Source organism: Salmo salar, chromosome 03, assembly GCF_965601325.2.
Source record: "Salmo salar chromosome 03, fSalSal1, whole genome shotgun sequence".
NCBI lineage: Eukaryota > Metazoa > Chordata > Actinopteri > Salmoniformes > Salmonidae > Salmo > Salmo salar.
In genome coordinates, this window is record NC_138293.1 from 19,220,254 (window position 1) to 19,238,251 (window position 17,998).

The following is a 17,998-nucleotide window of genomic DNA, read 5'->3' on the forward strand; positions in this document are numbered from 1 at the left end:
CAGAGCTACACCTAGAGGACCTACATCCAGACCATAACACCACCATCCACATCCACACCCAGACCTACACCTAGAGGACCTACATCCAGACCATAACACCATGACAACATTTGGTGCGATTATTCGCAAATGGAAGAAACACAAAAGAACAGTCAATATCCCTCGGCCTGGGGCTCCATGCAAGATCTCACCTCGTGGAGTTGCAATGATCATGAGAACGGTGAGGAATCAGCCCAGAACTACACGGGAGGATCTTTTCAATGATCTCAAGGCAGCTGGGACCATAGTCACCAAGAAAACAATTGGTAACACACTACGCCGTGAAGGACTGAAATCCTGCAGCGCCCTCAAGGTCCCCCTGCTCAAGAATACATATACATTCCCGTCTGAAGTTTGCCAATGAACATCTCAATGACTCAGAGGACAACTGGTGAAAGTGTTGTGGTCAGATGAGACCAAAATGGAGCTCTTTGACATCAACTCAACTCGCGGTGTTTGGAGGAGGAGGAATGCTGCCTATGACCCCAAGAACACCATCTCCACCGTCAAACATGGAGGTGGAAACATTATGCTTTGGGGGTGTTTTTCTGCTAAGGGGACAGGACAACTTCACCACATCAAAGGGACGATGGACGGGGCCATGTACCGTCAAATCTTGGGTGAGAACCTCCTTCCCTCAGCCAAGGCATTGAAAATGGGTCGTGGATGGGTATTCCAGCATGACAATGACCCAAAACACACAGCCAAGGCAACAAAGGAGTGGCTCAAGAAGAAGCACATTAAGGTTCTGGAGTGGCCTAGCCAGTCTCCAGACCTTAATCCCATAGAAAATCTGTGGAGGGAGCTGAAGGTTCGAGTTGCCAAACGTCAGCCTTGAAACCTTAATGACTTGGAGAAGATCTGCAAAGAGGAGTGGGACAAAATCCCTCCTGAGATGTGTGCAAACCTGGTGGCCAACTACAAGAAACTTCTGACCTCTGTGATTGCCAACAAGGGTTTTGCCACCAAGTTCTAAGTCATGTTTTGCAGAGGGGTCAAATACTTATTTCCCTCAATAAATTGTAAATCATTTTATAACATTTTTGACATACGTTTTCTGGATTTTTTATTTGTTATTCTGTTTCTCACTGTTCAAATAAACCTACTATTAAAATTATAGACTGATCATTTCTTTGTAAGTGGGCAAACGTACAAAATCAGCAGGGGATCAAATACTTTTTTCCCTACTGTATGTCCCTGACAAAAAAAATCCAAGTTTATCTAACTCTAAATCTATCTTTTTTTCCGAACATGCTGAAAAATGCAGGAGCTCATCTGCTCATGACCTCTCTGCTCTGTCTCTCTCTCCCTCTCTCTGTCCTCCTTCCCGCTCCCTATCCTCCCTCTTTCTCCCTCTCTCTCTCCCTCTTTCTCCCTCTCAGTCCTCTCTCTCTCTCCCTCTCTTTCTCTCCCTCCCTCTCTTTCTCTCCCTCCATGTTCAATTCAATGGGCTTTATTGGCATTCTCCCTCTTTGTCTCTCAATGTTCAATTCAATTCAAAGGGCTTTATTGGCATGGGAAACATGTTTACATTGCCAAAGCAAGTGAAATAGATCAATCAAATCCAATTTTATTTGTCACATGCGCCGAATACAACATAGACCTTACAGTGAAATGCTTATTTACAAGCCCTTGACTAACAATGCAGTTTTCAGAAAATACCTAAAAAAAAGTAAGAGATAAGAAAAACAAATAATTAAAGAGCAGCAGTAAATAACAATAGCAGGTCTATATACAGGGGTACCGGTACAGAGTCAATGTGCGGAGGCACCGGTGTCGAGGTAATTGAGGTAATTATGTACATGTAGGTAGAGTTATTAAAGTGGATAATAACAGAGATTAGCAGCAGTGTGGGGAAGGGGGGGCAATGCAAATGGTCTGGGTAGCCCTTTGATTAGCTGTTCAGGAGTCTTATAGCTTGGGGGTAGAAGCTGTTTAGAAGCCTTTTGGACCAAGACTTGGCGCTCCGGTACCGCTTGCCGTGCGGTAGCTGAGAGAACAGTCTATGACTAGGGTGCCTGGAGTCTTTGACAATTTTTAGGGCCTTCCTCTGACACCGCCTGGTATAGAGGTCCTGGATGGCAGGAAGCTTGGCCCCGGTGATGTACTGGGCTGTACGCACTACCCTCTGTAGTGCCTTGCGGTCGGAGGCCGAGCAGTTGCCATAGTAGGCTGTGATGCAACCCGTCAGAATGCTCACGATGGTGCAGCTGTAATAAACAAAAGTTAAATTAACAATCAGAAATGAACAGTAAACATTACTCTCACAAGTTTCAAAAGAATAAAAGACATATTCCTGGCTATTTAAAGTGTTGTAACAATGTGCAAATACAAAAGGGAAAATAAATATTATTTTCTTGTGGCAATAGGTCACACATCTTGCTACTGTGATGGCACATTGTGGTATTTCACCTTATAGATATGTATTTGTTTTCAAATTATTTCTTTCTCTAACACACCACACACACACACACACACACACACACACACACGCATACGCACACACACACTCACACTCACCCTCTCCCACACACCCCACCCCCTCTGCGTTTGACACTATTGTCCCCTCTCCTCCTCCTAATGACAGTGTGAGTGTGAGAGGAGTCTCAGTGTGAGGGCCCTAGCTGTCCTCTCCCTCAGACACTGGCTCTTTGTAGTGTAATGTAGTGGCAGTGCTAAGCAGGTGGCTGGGTCTGTAAGTATGGCTGCTAAACATTCAGCAGCACCAACTCCTCATCCCCTTAGCAACAATATAAGATGGGGATTGGAGGGGTGGGGGTTGGAGTGATAAACACACATCAATGTCCCAGTGTGTGTTGCAGTGATGTCAGTGCAGACAGAATAAAAAAAGAACTGTAATGAAAAATATACATTTTATCTATAATAATTTTGTCATCTTCATGATTCATCATCTCTTTTTTGCATGATAACATTTCTGAACTAGTACTTACTTCCAAAATGTGTGGTGATGTGGTACAAAATGCGCAAGGAGGCCAGAGAAAAGGTAGCCTTTCTCCCGCCCTTCAAACTCCATCGACATGACTTCTACCTCATACTGCCAGCTAACAGATGCCGAAAGGCAGGCAGAGCGCTTCACTGGCTTTCATGTGTCAATATTTCCCATTCATGGCCTCCGAGTGGCGCAACGGTCTAAGGCACTGCATTGTTTGTGGCGTCACTATAGATCCGGGTTTGATACTGGGCTCTGTCGCAGCTGGCCGTGACCGGGAGACCCATGAGGCGGTGCACAATTGGCCCAGTGTCGTCCGGGTTAGGGGAGGGTTTGGCCGGCCGGGATGTCCTTGTCCCATCATGCTCTAGCGACTCCTGTGCGGGCCGGGTGCATGCACGCTGACTTCGGTCTTCAGGTGTACAGTGATTCCACTGACACATTGGTGCGGCTGGCTTCCGGGTTAAGCGAGCAGTGTGTGTCAAGAAGCAGTGCTCTCGACCTTCGGCTCTCCCGAGTCCACAGGGGAGTTGCAGCGATGGGACAAGACTCTAACTACCAATTGGGAGAAAAAGTACAAAATAAAATAATTCATTTTCAATGCACTCAAATAATAAATGTGCATGCGTATTAGCATGAAAAAAGTCATGGGAATGAATGGCAGGAGGACAGGCAGGAGGACAGGCAGGAGGATAGACAGACCTGTGAACGTCACGTCATCTGCCGCCTTTTGGCTGTTACCTTCATTTTCCTGCTAGCTAAAGTAAGCTGATCAGGATGGTAACATATTGTATCTGGAAACAGTTTTCAAAGTTGGATTTTCTAACGAAACAGGGTGATGAGAGACCAACCCCTGAGCTTAGGAACCTACAGTACATCAATATAGAAGGTGAGTATGTGTATGTGCACTGTGCAGGCTAAGCGTGTGTATGTGCACTGTGCAGGCTAAGCGTGTGAGCATACATTAGGCGTCACTGCCAGAATAATGTAGCGACCTTAACCCAACACCTAGTGACCTCATCGAGGGGTTTGGACCTCTTAGCGTAACGGTTAAGGTGTTGGCTTGACAGTCGCTGGACCCGGGATCGAGTCTCGGTCCGGGCTAACCCCTGAATTTGCTACAATATGTCTGTGCAGGCTTACATGTTCTGCACACCAGTGTTGATGACATTATTATGGATGTAATATTTGTCCTCCATTCTTGTGGAGCTTTCACCATACATCTGTATTTTTTGGGATAGTGACTGGATAAATATCAGAGGAGGCTGGTGGGACCGTGGGAGGACGGAATGGAATACATGGAACGGAGTCAACACACACACACAGAGAGAGACAGAGAGAGAGAGAAAGAGAGAGAGAGACAGAGAGAGAGACAGACAGACAGACAGAGACAGAGAGAGACAGATAGAGACAGAGAAAGAGAAATGACTCAATTAAGCCCCAAAACAAAACAGACTGGGTAGTATAAACATCACTCAGCTCACAGTGGAGATCCATCTTGGCACAATCAATATTCAGTGTCATGATGAGGTCATTTATGGGGCCAGAATCTTTATGAGACAGAGCGAGACATGATAAAACACTGTAGCAGCTGCCTGAAGATGGATGCCTCTAAAAACCTGTGCTCATATTTCACCGGGCCGCTCCTTTAATTTCACACCCAGGTCCCAAAATCTGAGCGACAGATATCACCCAGGTAAAGTATGTGTAATGAGCGTATCGGCATGGCTTGATTTTACTGTGAAATACGGCGCCTAGATAAGGTCTTTATTGTGAATTACTGCACCCTTAATCCCAATGGTCTCTCAAAGATATGGGATGTTGGAATGCTGGGATTTACCTCCTGTTTGTTGAAAGTTGATTGGAATTTCAGAGATAGGAGTGATTAATTGATTTTGTAGGAGTATTTACATCAGAATGTCTCTGTGAAATACAACGGTTTATGTCATCCAATCAAACACAGCCCCTAGATTTGTGGGATAAATCAAAAACATCTGAAAGTGCTTGTGGTGAAGGATTACGTGCAACCATTCAATCCGTAGTGCTGAAGATCTGGGCTACAGCATGATTGAAATTTAAAGGCAAAGTTTGCACATTTGCAGAGACCGCATTCATGGTAAACACTGCATATTCCGGCTCAATCAGAAATGACTTAAACATTTCAATCACGCTGCAGCACAGCTCCAGCTCTAGGGATTGTATCTAGCCCTAACTCAGCAGTACATTCATTCAAACACACTTTCCCACCTCGTGGGGAGAATGTCCTTTATTGTCTTTCTCCAGGAATCCAGTTTCCATTTTTGATTGATTTGGGCCCTGAGTCTTTGTTAGGCCTTCAAGCTATAGGGAATCCCAATGGTTACATACAGTTTCTTTCTGACTTTACAGTTGTATATCTGCCCCCAATGCCAATTCAGTGTTTCCCAAACTCAGTCCTGGGGACCCCAAGGGGTACACGTTTAGTTTTCTTGCCCTAAAACTACACAGCTGATTCATATTATCAAAGCTTGATTATTAGTTGATTATTTGAATCAGCTGTGTAGTGCTAGGGCAAAAACCAAAATGTGCACCCAGGGGGCCCAAGGACCGAGTTTGGGAAATCCTGCGTTCATTTCTATGAATAATATTGTTTGTCAGTCTGGCCCTCAAGCTACAGAGACGCTTTCACTGACTAATACAGCACAGTCTCTCTTGGGCCTCAGAGCTACAGGGAAGCTTTGCAGTGAAATATGGTTTATTTTCAGATTTCCTAGCTACAGGAGGGATACTTTCCAAGGCTTGCTAAGGATTTAATATCCCTGAGATAGTGTTTTCTCACTCGGGCCCTAAAACTACAGGGAAGCGGAATTTTACTACTATAAATTCCCTGGAGGACCATTGAGTGAAAGGCCCCTGGTTGGTTTCTCTCTCTGGGTTTTCACAGTTAGAGTGGCTGCTAAACTTCAGAGTGAAATCTGGTGTCACTGTAAAGGCCTTAAGTGACAGTACTGGAGGACTGTGTGTGGGTGCATGTGTGTGTGTTGTCTCCATGGAGTCCAAAAGGATAGAAGAGCCAACACTAATCAATGAAGCCATGATGAGTCACCACCTCAGGCCTGATTCAAATGACAGTGTTGTGCTGCAGCATATCTTAAACCATAGATTCAATTTGCTAATAATGTAGAATTATAGGACAGAAGTATGTTGTGCTGTTGTCAGGGACTGTATCAAATCCTAGAGTTTGTTTGTACCCCTTATGTATGATACTTGACCCAAACCTTCCCATAATGCTGGCTAACTGCATGAATGACAGCTGACAGGAAAAGTCGAAGAGCATTAGCAAGGTGTGGAGGTGAATAGTACTAACAGGGGTTTTCTATTGCAGTGTGAATACTGGACAGGTTTTGTGCTGTTGTTCTTTCAGCAGAAACCTAACCTCACATCCAGGGCCTGATGGTTGGTTCTCTGTAAGTGAGAAAGTGTGCATGCATGAATGTCAGTGTGTAGGTGTAGGAGGGGAGAACTTATGTACACGTGTTTAAGCGTGAGTGTGTTTTACTGCCCCCAAGTGTATGTGTGTGTGAGTGTTTGTGTGTGCGCATCAGTGGGTCTTTGAATGAGTGGGGCAGGGGAGCAACTTTCACTGGGGACAGGGGAGACATGTCCCCCCACATTCTGAAATGGCATTTTTGTCCCCCCAGTTTTATCATTGGAATGTGATACAAAACTAGGCTACGGTGTGCTTTAGGACCATGCGGACGCCTCCGAGCGTCAGACAGGCTGTTTGGAGTGTTTATCCGACTCGATAAATTTTTTAAATAATTATGTCCCCCCCAATTCTAAAACAAAAGTTGCGCCCCTGGTGTGAGGTGTGTATAAGTGTGTGTGTGTGTGTGCATGCGTGTGTGTGCAGTGACAGAAGCAAGATACTCATCATGCAGCCCGCCCTCAATGTCACGCGCCACTCATCCGTCTCCCGGGGAACCGGGTGGTGTGAGAGCGTGTGACACTTAAATCCCCTCAGGTGGAGAGGAGGACATCTGCCCCCCTCCTTTCCCCTCCTCTTTTCTCTCCTGCCCCCTTTCCCACCTCTACCAACTGGTGTCTCCAGCACAGGTTACTGAGATCAATCACGTTGCCGTGACTGCAAGGCCCTGGGTCATCATGGCGATTGCAGATGGATTTTTATCTGCGAAGAGCAGAGCCCCCGCCGCCATGGATGGGCTGAATTAGGATTTATCCGGCTGGTCTGCACTTTCAACAAACAGCCTTCTGGACTGACTAGGGCTGCAGCCTGCAGCAGTATCTGGTGAGAGGTGGACCTCTGGGCAGCTTTAGGCCTGGAATAGCTATTTTGCCTGCTGAAATACTGGACTGACCAGATCTAGTTTGGAATAACTATTCTTTCTGTTGAAAAACTAGACTGGGCAGTTCTAGGTCCGCAATATCTATTGTATTTTGTCTGGTGAATGGGTGGGCTGGCTGGATATAGCCCTGGTATGTCTACAGATCTATCAGGCATAAAGGTATATACGTAGATAGTAGTAGCTAGCTGGTAGCTTACCTAGGTTAGGGACTATGTAAATTCACTAGTACTAGTATATTGTCCAAATAATGTGAAATAGTCTGAAACACACTAGATTATAGCCAGGTTTGTATGCAGACCAATGGAAAGGTGCGTGCATGCAGAAGTAGGCCCAAATGGCATCTACAGATGTGCATTAACTCATTAGGGCCTCACAATTAGGATTAGTCTCACTCCAGCAGGCCAGCCTTCTATCCTGAGCACTGAGCAGACACAGGCTGCATCTCAATAGTGTTCATGGTTTCCTCTCCTAGTCTCCTTTCACCTTATCTGAACTTATGTGAAAGAGCTGAACAGTACAGGAGAGATTCTCTATAGAAGGACATTGCATTGCTTTCACCTATCCTTTGTTTTCAGGACCAGTGCAGATGAAAATGAAGATATTTAGGAGAGGAGGCTGTTTATATACAAACCATTGAATAACAGAATCAGGGAGGTTAGCTTGCTTCTGTCAATCTTGACTTGCTTTTAGAAGGTTTGACCTTGTTGTATTGAAGTGCTTTGTGACATTAGGGATGTGAGGGAGCCCTGCACTTCAATGAAATCTAATCTAGCCTACAGTAATTATTCTGCTCTTTGAATCGAGCGTACAGTACAGAGTACACTCAGCTTCCACTACACTTAACCTTGAATAAATGCAATACGTTTGTCCTGTTAATAAGTACATGCATGAATTGAGGGTGTATTGAATAATGGTTATAAGGAGACTGATATAAAGCTGTCATTGTGTCATATTAAATGCAATAACTTTACATACAGTTGAAGTCGGAAGTTTACATACACCTTAGCCAAATACATTTAAACTCAGTTTCACAATTCCTGACATTTAATCCTAGTAAAAATTATCTGTCTTAGATCAGTTAGGATTACCACTTTATTTTAAGAATGTGAAATGTCAGAATAATAGTAGAGAGAATTATTTATTTCAGCTTTTATTTCTTTCATCAGATTCCCAATGGGTCAGACGTTTACATACACTCAATTAGTATTTGGTAGCATTGCCTTTAAATTGTTTAACTTGGGTCAAATGTTTCGGGTAGCCTTCCACAAGTTTCCCACAATAAGTTGGGTGAATTTTGGCCCATTTCTCCTGACAGAGCTGGTGTAACTGAGTCAGGTATGGAGGCCTCCTTGCTCGCACACGCTTTTTCAGTTCTGCCTACATATTTTCTATGGGATTGAGGTCAGGGCTTTGTGATGCCTACTCCAATACCTTGACTTTGTTGTCCTTAAGCCATTTTGCCACAACTTTGGAAGTATGCTTGGGGTCATTGTCCATTTGGAAGACCCATTTGTGACCAAGCTTTAACTTCCTGACTGATGTCTTGAGATGTTGCTTCAATATATCCACATCATTTTCCATCCTCACGATGCCATCTATTTTGTGAAGTGCACCAGTCCCTCCTGCAGCAAAGCACCCCCACAACATGATTCTGCCACCCCCGTGCTTCACGGTTGGGATGGTGTTCTTCGCCTTGCAAACCTCCCCCTTTTTCCTCCAAACATAACGATGGTCATTATGGCCAAACAGTTCTATTTTTGTTTCATCAGACCAGAGAACATTTCTCCAAAAAGTACGATCTTTGTCCCCATGTGCAGTTGCAAACTGTAGTCTGGCTTTTTTATGGCGGTTTTGGAGCAGTGGCTTCTTCCTTGCTGAGTGGCCTTTCAGGTTATGTCGATATAGGACTTGTTTTACTGTGGATATAGATACTTTTGTACCTGTTTCCTCCAGCATCTCCATAAGGTCCTTTACTGTTGTTCTGGGATTTATTTGCACTTTTCGCATAAAAGTATGTTCATCTCTAGGAGACAGAACGCGTCTCCTTCCTGAGCGGTGCCATGGTGTTTATACTTGCGTACTATTGTTTGTACAGATGAACATGGTACCTTCAAGTGTTTAGAAATTGCTCCCAAGGATGAACCAGACTTGTGGAGGTCTACAATATTTTTTCTGAGGGCTTGGCTGATTTCTTTTGATTTTCCCATGATGTCAAGCAAAGAGGCACTGAGTTTGGAGGTAGGTCTTGAAATACATCCACAGGTACACCTCCAATTGACTCAAATGATGTCATTGACTCAAATGATGTCAATCAGAAGCTTCTAAAGCCATGACATCTGTCACGTCCTGACCATGGTAAGCTGTTATTTTCTATGGTAGAGTAGGTCAGGGGCGTGACAGGGGGGTTTATTCTATGTGTTCTATTTCTATGTTCTGAGGTTCTAGTTTTTGTATTTCTATGTTGGTTTGTTTGGGATGATCTCCAATTAGAGGCAGCTGGTCCTTGTTGTCTCTAATTGGAGATCATACTTAAGTAGGGGTTTTTCTTCCTGGATTTTGTGGGTGATTATTTTTGAATAGTGTTTGTTTTTCTCCTCTGCGTCACGGTTTGTTGTTTTGTCTATTCAGTTAGTTGATGTATTGCATAGTTTCACAGAGTAAATCAAATGTGGAACTACACACACGCTGCACCTTGGTCCTCTCCTTTTGACAGCCATGACAGAATCACCCACCACCAGAGGACCAAGCAGCGTGATCAGGAATTGACCTGGGAGGAGATTCCGGACGGGAAAGGACCCGGGAGTCAGGCTGGGGAGTATCGCCGCCCGAGGGAGGAGATTGAGGCAGCAAAAGCAGAGCGCCGTTATTATGAGGCACTATTCCAACCACGAGGCAAGTGCGAGAGGCACCCCCAAAAAAGTTTTTGGAGGGGCACACGGGGAGTTTGGCAGAGTCAGGGTGGAAACTTGAGCCAACTCCCCGTGCTTACCATGGGGAGCGAGTGAAGAAGCAAGCACCGTGTTATGCGGTGATGCGCACTGTCGCCAGTGCGCATTCACAGCCCGGTGCGATCTGTGCCCGCAACCCGCATTCGCTGTGCTAGGTTGAGCATTCAGCCAGGAGGGGTGGTGCCGGCTCAGCGCTCCTGGTCTCCAGTTCGCCTTCTCGGTCCAGGATATCCTGCGCCGGCGCTGCGCAATGTGTCGCCACAGCGTGTTCGCAGCCCAGTTCGTCCTGTGCCAGCTCCCCGCGTTTGCCGGGCGAAAGTAAGCATCCGGCCAGGACGGGTTGTGCCAGCTATACGCTCGAGACCTCCGGTGCGCCTCCACGGCCCAGTATATCCTGTGCCTGCCCCACGTACCCGGCCTCCAGTAAGTCTATCCAGCCTGGTACGTCCTGTGCCTGCTCCTCGCACTTGCCCTGAGGTGCGTGTCACCAGTCTGGCGCCACCTGTGCCACTCCCACGCATCAGGCCTCCAGTGCGCCTGCCCAGTCCAGGGTGTCTTGTTCCTGCTCCCCGCACTCGCCCAGAGGTGCGTGTTACTAGTCTGGCGTCACCTGTGCCAGCCCCACGCATCAGGCCTTCAGTGCGCATTCCCAGTCCAGAGCTTCCGGCGGCGGCCTGCAGCCCGGAACCTTCCGGCGGCGGCCTGCAGCCCGGAACCTTCCGGCGGCGGCCTGCAGCCCGGAACCTTCCGGCGGCGGCCTGCAGCCCGGAACCTTCCGGCGGCGGCCTGCAGCCCGGAACCTTCCGGCGGCGGCCTGCAGCCCGGAACCTTCCGGCGGCGGCCTGCAGCCCGGAACCTTCCGGCGGCGGCCTGCAGCCCGGAACCTTCCGGCGGCGGCCTGCAGCCCGGAACCTTCCGGCGGCGGCCTGCAGCCCGGAACCTTCCGGCGGCGGCCTGCAGCCCGGAACCTTCAGCGGCGGCCTGCAGCCCGGAACCTTCAGCGGCGGCCTGCAGCCCGGAGTCTTCAGCGGCGGCCTGCAGCCCAGAACCTCCAGCGATGATCTACGGTCCAGTGGCACAGAAGCAGAGGGATCAGCGGGCGGAGTGGGTGTTACGCCCCGAACCAGAGCTGCCTCCTCTACTGGAGGATGCGATGGATGATAAGGTTCTGGGTACTGCACCAGAGCCGCCATAGACACTGGTTACCCTCCCTTTGTTTTTTGTTTTTTTTTGTTTTGTTTTTGCATTCGGAGTCTGCACCTTGGGGGTGCAAGGTCGCTGGGCCAGGCGGAATACCAGGATGTGTACTCAGAGCACGCACTGACCAGCTGGCAAGTGTCTACACTGACATTTTCAACCTATCCCTGATCTGATCTGTAATACCAACTTGTTTTAAGCAGGCCACCATTGTCCTGTGCCCAAGAACGCTAAGGTAACCTGCCTAAATGACTATCGCCCCGTAGCACTCACATCTATAGCCATGAAATGCTTTGAAAGGCTGGTCATGGCTCACATCAACACCATCATCCCAGAAACCCTGTATGCACTCCAATTCGCACACTGCTCCAACAAATCGAATCAAATTGTATGTATCACATGCATCAAATACAACAGGTGTAGACCTTACAGTGAAATGCTTACTTACACGCCCTTAACCAACAATGCAGTTTGAAGAAAAATAAGTGTTAAGAAAGTATTTACTAAGATAAACTGAAGTTAAAAAAATTAAGAAAAAATAAAATATACAAATTAAAGCGCAAGAATAAAATAACAGTAGCAAGGCTATATACAGGGGGTACGGGTACAAAGTCAATGTGCGGGGGCATAGGTTAGTCGAGATAATATGTCATGTAGGTAGAGATAAAGTGACTATGCACAGATAATAAACAGAAGCTGTTACGAAGCCTTTTGGACATCAACACCATTATCCCAGAAACCCTAGAGCCACTCCAATTTGCATACTGCCCCAACAGATCCACAGATGACGCAATCTCTATTGCACTCCACACTGCCCTCACCCACCTGGACAAAAGGAATACCTATGTAAGAATGCTGTTCATTAACTACAACTCAGCATTTAACACAGCCTATAGGGAGGAAGTCAGAGACCTGGCAGTGTGGCGCCAGGACAACAACCTTTCCCTCAACGTCAGCAAGACAAAGGAGCTGATCGTGGACTACAAGAAACGGAGGGGCGAGCACACCCCCATCCACATCGATGGAGCTGTAGTGGAGCGGGTCGATAGCGTCCAATCACAAAGGAATTAACATGGTCCACATACACCCACACAGTTGTGAAAAGGCACGACAGCACCTATTCCTCCTCAGGAGACTGAAAAGATTTGGCATGCGTCCTCAGATCCTCAAAAAGTTCTACAGCTGCACCATCAGAGCATCCTGACTAGTTGCATCACTGCCTGGTATGGCAACTGCTCGGCCTCCGACCGCAAGGCACCACAGAGGCTAGTGCGTAAGGCCCAGTACATCGCTGGGGCCAAGCTTCCTGCCATCCAGGACCTCTATACCAGACGGTGTCAGAGGAAGGCCCTAGAAATTGTCAAAGACTCCAGACACCCTAGTCATAGACTGTTCTCTCTGCTACCGGACGGCAATTGGTACCGGAGCGCCAAGTCTAGGTCCAAAAGGCTTCTAAACAGCTTCTACCCCCAAGCCATAAGACTCCTGAACTGCTAATCAAATGGCTATCCAGACTATTTGCAATGCCCTGTAGGCTGCTGCTACTCTGTTTATTATCTATGCATAGTCACTTTTACTCTACCAACATGTAAATATTACCTCAATTACCTCGACTAACCTTATATTTCTTAAAACTGCATTGTTGGTTAAGGGCTTGTAAGTAAGCATTTCACTAAGGTCTACCTGTTGTATTCGGCACATGTGACAAATACAATTTGATTTGATTTGATTTAGTCCAGGTAGGCTTTTGATTAGCTATTTATCAGTCTTGTTTAGCAGTCTTATGGCTTGGGGGTAGAAGCTATTCAGGGTCCTGTTGGTTCCAGACTCGATGCACTGGTACCGCTTGCCATGCGGTAGCAGAGAGAACAATCTATTGCTTGGGTGGCTGGAGGGGAATAGGCTTTGTCGTGCCCTCTTCACGACTGTCTTAGTGTGTTTGGACCATGATAGTTTGTTGGTGATGTGGACACCAAGGAAGTTGAAGCTCTCAACCTGCTCCACTACAGCCCTGTCAATGAGAATGGGGGCGTGCTCGGTCCTCCTTTTACTGTAGCCCACAAACTTCTCCTTTGTCTTGATCATGTTGAGGGAAAGGTTGTTATCCTGGCACCACACGGCCAGGTCTCTGACCTCCTCTCTATAGGCTGTCTCATCATTGTCGGTGATCAGGTCTACCTACCACTGTTATGTCATCGGCAAACTTAATGGTGTTGGAGTCATGCCTTCACTGAGCTGTAGTCAATGAACAGCATTCTTACATAGAAGTTCCTTTGGTCCAGGATGGAAAGGGCAGTGTGGAGTGCAAAAGAGATTGCATCATCTGTGGATCTGTTGGGGCGGTATGCAAATTGGAGTGGCTCTAGGGTTTCTGGGATAATGGTGTTGTGAGCCATGACCAGCCTTTCATAGCACTTCATGGCTACAGACGTGAGTGTTACGGGTCGGTAGTCATTTATGCAGGTTACCTTAGTGTTCTTGGGTACAGGCACTATGGTGGTCTGCTGAAACATGTTGGTATTACAGACTCAGTCAGGGAGGTTGAAAATGTCAGTGAAGACACTTGCCAGTTGGTCAGCGCATGCTTGGAGTACACGTCCTGGTAATCCGTCTGGCCCTGCGGCCTTGTGAATGTTGACCTGCTTAAAGGTCTTACATTGGCTACGGAGAGTGTGATCACACAGTCGTCCGGAACAGCTGAAGCTCTCATGCATGTTTCAGTGTTGCTTGCCTCAAAGCGAGCATAGAAGTAATTTAGCTCGTCTGGTAGGCTCGTGTCACTTGGCAGCTTGCGGCTGTGCTTCCATTTCTAGTCTGTAATAGTTTGTAAGCTCTGCCACATCCGACGAGTGTCGGAGCCGGTGTAGTACGATTCAATCTTAGTCCTGTATTGACGCTTTGCCTGTTTGATAGCTCGTCGGAGGGCATAACGGGATTTCTTATAAGTGTCCGGGTTAGAGTCCCGCTCCTTGGAAGCAGCAGCTCTACCCTTTAGCTCAGTGAGGATGTTGCCTGTAATCCATGGCTTCTGGTTGGGGTATGTACGTAGAGTCACTGTGGGGACGACGTCATCGATGCACTTATTGATGAAGCCAGTGACTGATGTGGCGTACTCCTCAACGCCATCGGAAGAATCCCAGAACATATTCCAGTCTGTGCTAGCAAAACAGTCCTGTAGCTTAGCATCTGCTTCATCTGACCACTTTTTTATTGAACGAGTCACTGCTGCTTCCTGGTTTAGTTTTTGTTTGTAAGCAGGCGGATAGTATTATGGTCAGATTTGCTAAATGGAGGGCGAGGGAGAGATATCTGCATTGACCCTTTTTTTTTTTAAATAACCCCCTTCACTGACCCTATGCACATACACTGGACTCTACCCACACACTCACACATACTTACACCCTAAAACACACACACGCCCACACATGCCATGCGAACATATGCATACTGATGCCACACACACACACTTTCCCACTCACCACATATGCTGCTACAGCTCAGTCCATGATCTATCCTGTTGCCTAGTCACTTTACCCCTACCTATATGTACTGTACATAGCTACCTCAATTACCTCGTACCCTTGCACATCGACTCGGTACTGGTACCCTGTGTATATAGCAGAGGTGGGACCAAGTCATTGTTTTACAAGTCACAAGTAAGTCTCAAGTCTTAGCACTCAAGTCCGAGTCAAGTCTCAAGTCAAGACCAACAAGTCTAAAGTCCTAAACTTTGAGTTTCGAGTCCTAACAAGTCATAATGTGCTCTTCACCAAATGTAATACCATTTCATATTTTTAACAAGAGTAATAGTTAGTATATTACATTTACGCAAATCATGAATGCTTTTAAAAATATTTAAATGTATTACTTTCCAAATAAACTCTATATTTCCATGGAAATACATGGGTAGCCATGAGAAAGACCCGCCCCCCAATAGCAATCGACTATCGAGGATCGCAATCGGGCGATGTAGGTTTGTACACAATTGCCCAACCTTCACTCTCACACACACACACTCTCTCTCTCTCTCTGTGTGGTTACAGTAGGTTAACGTATGTCAATGGTTTTAGGAACAGCAGTAACATCAGGCAGGATTTAGGCTACCAACTGCCTGGCCAGCTGTAGCTCAATCCTGGGAGCAATGATCATGTTCCCACACTGACTGACTGTGTGGAGGCTCATTGATTTAACGTTACGTTAACCTACATGCTACACTAGCAAAGTTATAAATTATATAGCTGTTGGCTATATTAGCCATGACTTACCGTTCCTTGTGCAGCTTCAAATGTCGAACAAAGTTGGAAATTGTTGCACCTCCATCTGTCATTTTCTTCCCGCATGTTTTGCAAGTTGCAATTCGTTTTTTGTTGATACAGCGTAGGCTTTATATCTGAAAATAATCATTTGGGGTATCATCTTTCCAAGAGCTCCATCTGAATTCACCTGCCGACGTTCCTCTGCACTTCCATGCTCAACATTTCTCAGCTGGCACAATTTGATTGGCTGCTGTCCGATTCAAACTGTAATCCGTTAAATGAAGAGTTGATGTGCTGCACACTTTTTTTAATAGCATAATTTTTTATATTTGGGCTTGGGGAGGGTATCATCGGCTATGAAAAGCCAACTGACATTTACTCCTCACAGGCTCGCCACCCCTCATAGCCTGGTTTCTTCCTAGGTTCTGGACTTTCTAGGGAGTTTTTCCTAGCCACCGTGCTTCTACACCTGCATTGCTTGCTATTTGGGGTTTTAGGCTGGGTTTCTGTACAGCACTTTGTGACATCAGCTGATGTAAGAAGGGCTTTATAAATACATTTGATTGATTGATTGATTGACTGACCAAGTCAGTCCAAGTTAAGTCACGAGTCATTGGTGTTAAAGTCAAAATCGAGTTGTAAGTCATCATATTTGTGACTCGAGTCCAAGTCATGTGACTCGAGTCCACACCTCTGGTACATAGGCATGTTACTTTTACTCGTTATTTATTATTCACTGTGTATTTATTCGTGTCACTATTTCCTTTTTGTCCATCTTTAACTCTGCATTGTTGGAAAAGGACTCTTAAGTAAGCATATCACTGTTAGTGAACACTTGTTGGCTTCGAAGCATGTGACAAATACAATTTGATTCGATTTTTTATTTAAACGTGTTTTTGTTTATTCTTCCTTTTCAAGTGTCCCTGTCTATCACGGAAAGCTTCCCAGACACAATGAATGCTGGGAAAGCACAGGAGAACTATGTATTTCACGACCCACTTCATCGAGAGAGCACGATTATGAGAGACGTCTGTCAGGAGAAAACCAGTCCCCCATCCAGTCTCCTCTCCATCCGTAAACACACACAGGGTCTCCAACTCCCCACCACACGGGCTGCCACGTCTGCCCCTCCTGTCAGTGTGTCACATCAGTAGGTCCATTGGGAGAGCTGCCATTTATGACAACCGCCCGAGTTACCAGACCGACAGCCACCAGCCAGCATATGGGGCCTCCAATGTCCCAGTTGGTTGGAGCATGGTGTTTAGAGCACAAATCTTAGATTTGATTCCTGCATGGGCCAAATATGTTCAAAGGCCCAGTGCAGTCAAAATTATGTTCTGCCTGTGTTTATCACATTGTACAACAGCTGATGAAACTAACACTGAGTTTACCCCTCCCCACTCAGACCACTCCCAGACAGTCCTAGCAAAATTCTTGCTGAAGCCCCCCCCCCATTTTAATAGAAATCAATTGTAGTAAGGTACTTAATTTTACCCAGAAATGATTTTATATTGAAATAAAAACAGCAGAGTTGGGTCTTTTAATGTAAAAGTATTGAGACCCCTTGACTTTACCAATGTTGTGACATTAGAGCCTTATTGTAAAATTTATTGAATAAATGTTTTTCCTCAATCTACACACGATACCCCATAATGACAAAGCAAAAACAGGTTTTTAGGCATGTTTGCAAATGTATTAACAATAAAACAGAAATACCTTATTTACAGAAGTATTCAGACCCTTTGCTATGAGACTCAATTTAGCTCAGGTGCACCCTGTTTCCATCCATCATCCTTGAGCTGTTCCTACAACTTGGAGTCCACCTGTGATAAATTTAATTGATTGGGCATGATTTGGAAAGGCACACACCTGTCTATATAAGGTACCACAGTTGACAGTGCATGTCAGTGCAAAAACCAAGCCATGAGGTCGAAGGAATTGTCCGTAGAGCTCCGAGACAGGATTGTGTCGAGGCACAGATCTTGGGATGGGTACGAAAACATTTCTGCAGCATTGAAGGTCCCCAATAACACAGTGGCCTCCATCATTCTTAAATGGAAGAAGTTTGTAACCACCCAGACTCTTCCTAGAGCTGGCCGCCTGGCCAAACTGAGCAATTGGGGGATAGGGGCCTTGGTCAGGGAGGTGACCAAGAACCCGAAGTTGCTTCAACAAAGTACTGAGTAAATGGTCTGAATACTTATGAAAATGTTATATTTCAGTTTTTCTTTGTTATTATAGATTGAGGGATAAAACAATTTT

At 46.1% G+C, this 17,998-nt stretch overlaps 1 long non-coding RNA gene across 1 annotated transcript; it reads right to left on the reverse strand.

The window, feature by feature from the left end:
* Positions 1–1,529: 1,529 nt before the first annotated feature.
* On the reverse strand, positions 1,530–15,924 carry LOC145877553 (uncharacterized). Its single transcript, XR_014391857.1, has 2 exons — positions 15,746–15,924; positions 1,530–2,249 (listed from the first exon to the last, which is right to left on the reverse strand). It is a non-coding gene; the product is annotated as an uncharacterized LOC145877553 (long non-coding RNA).
* Between the last annotated feature and the right edge of the window lie 2,074 nt (positions 15,925–17,998).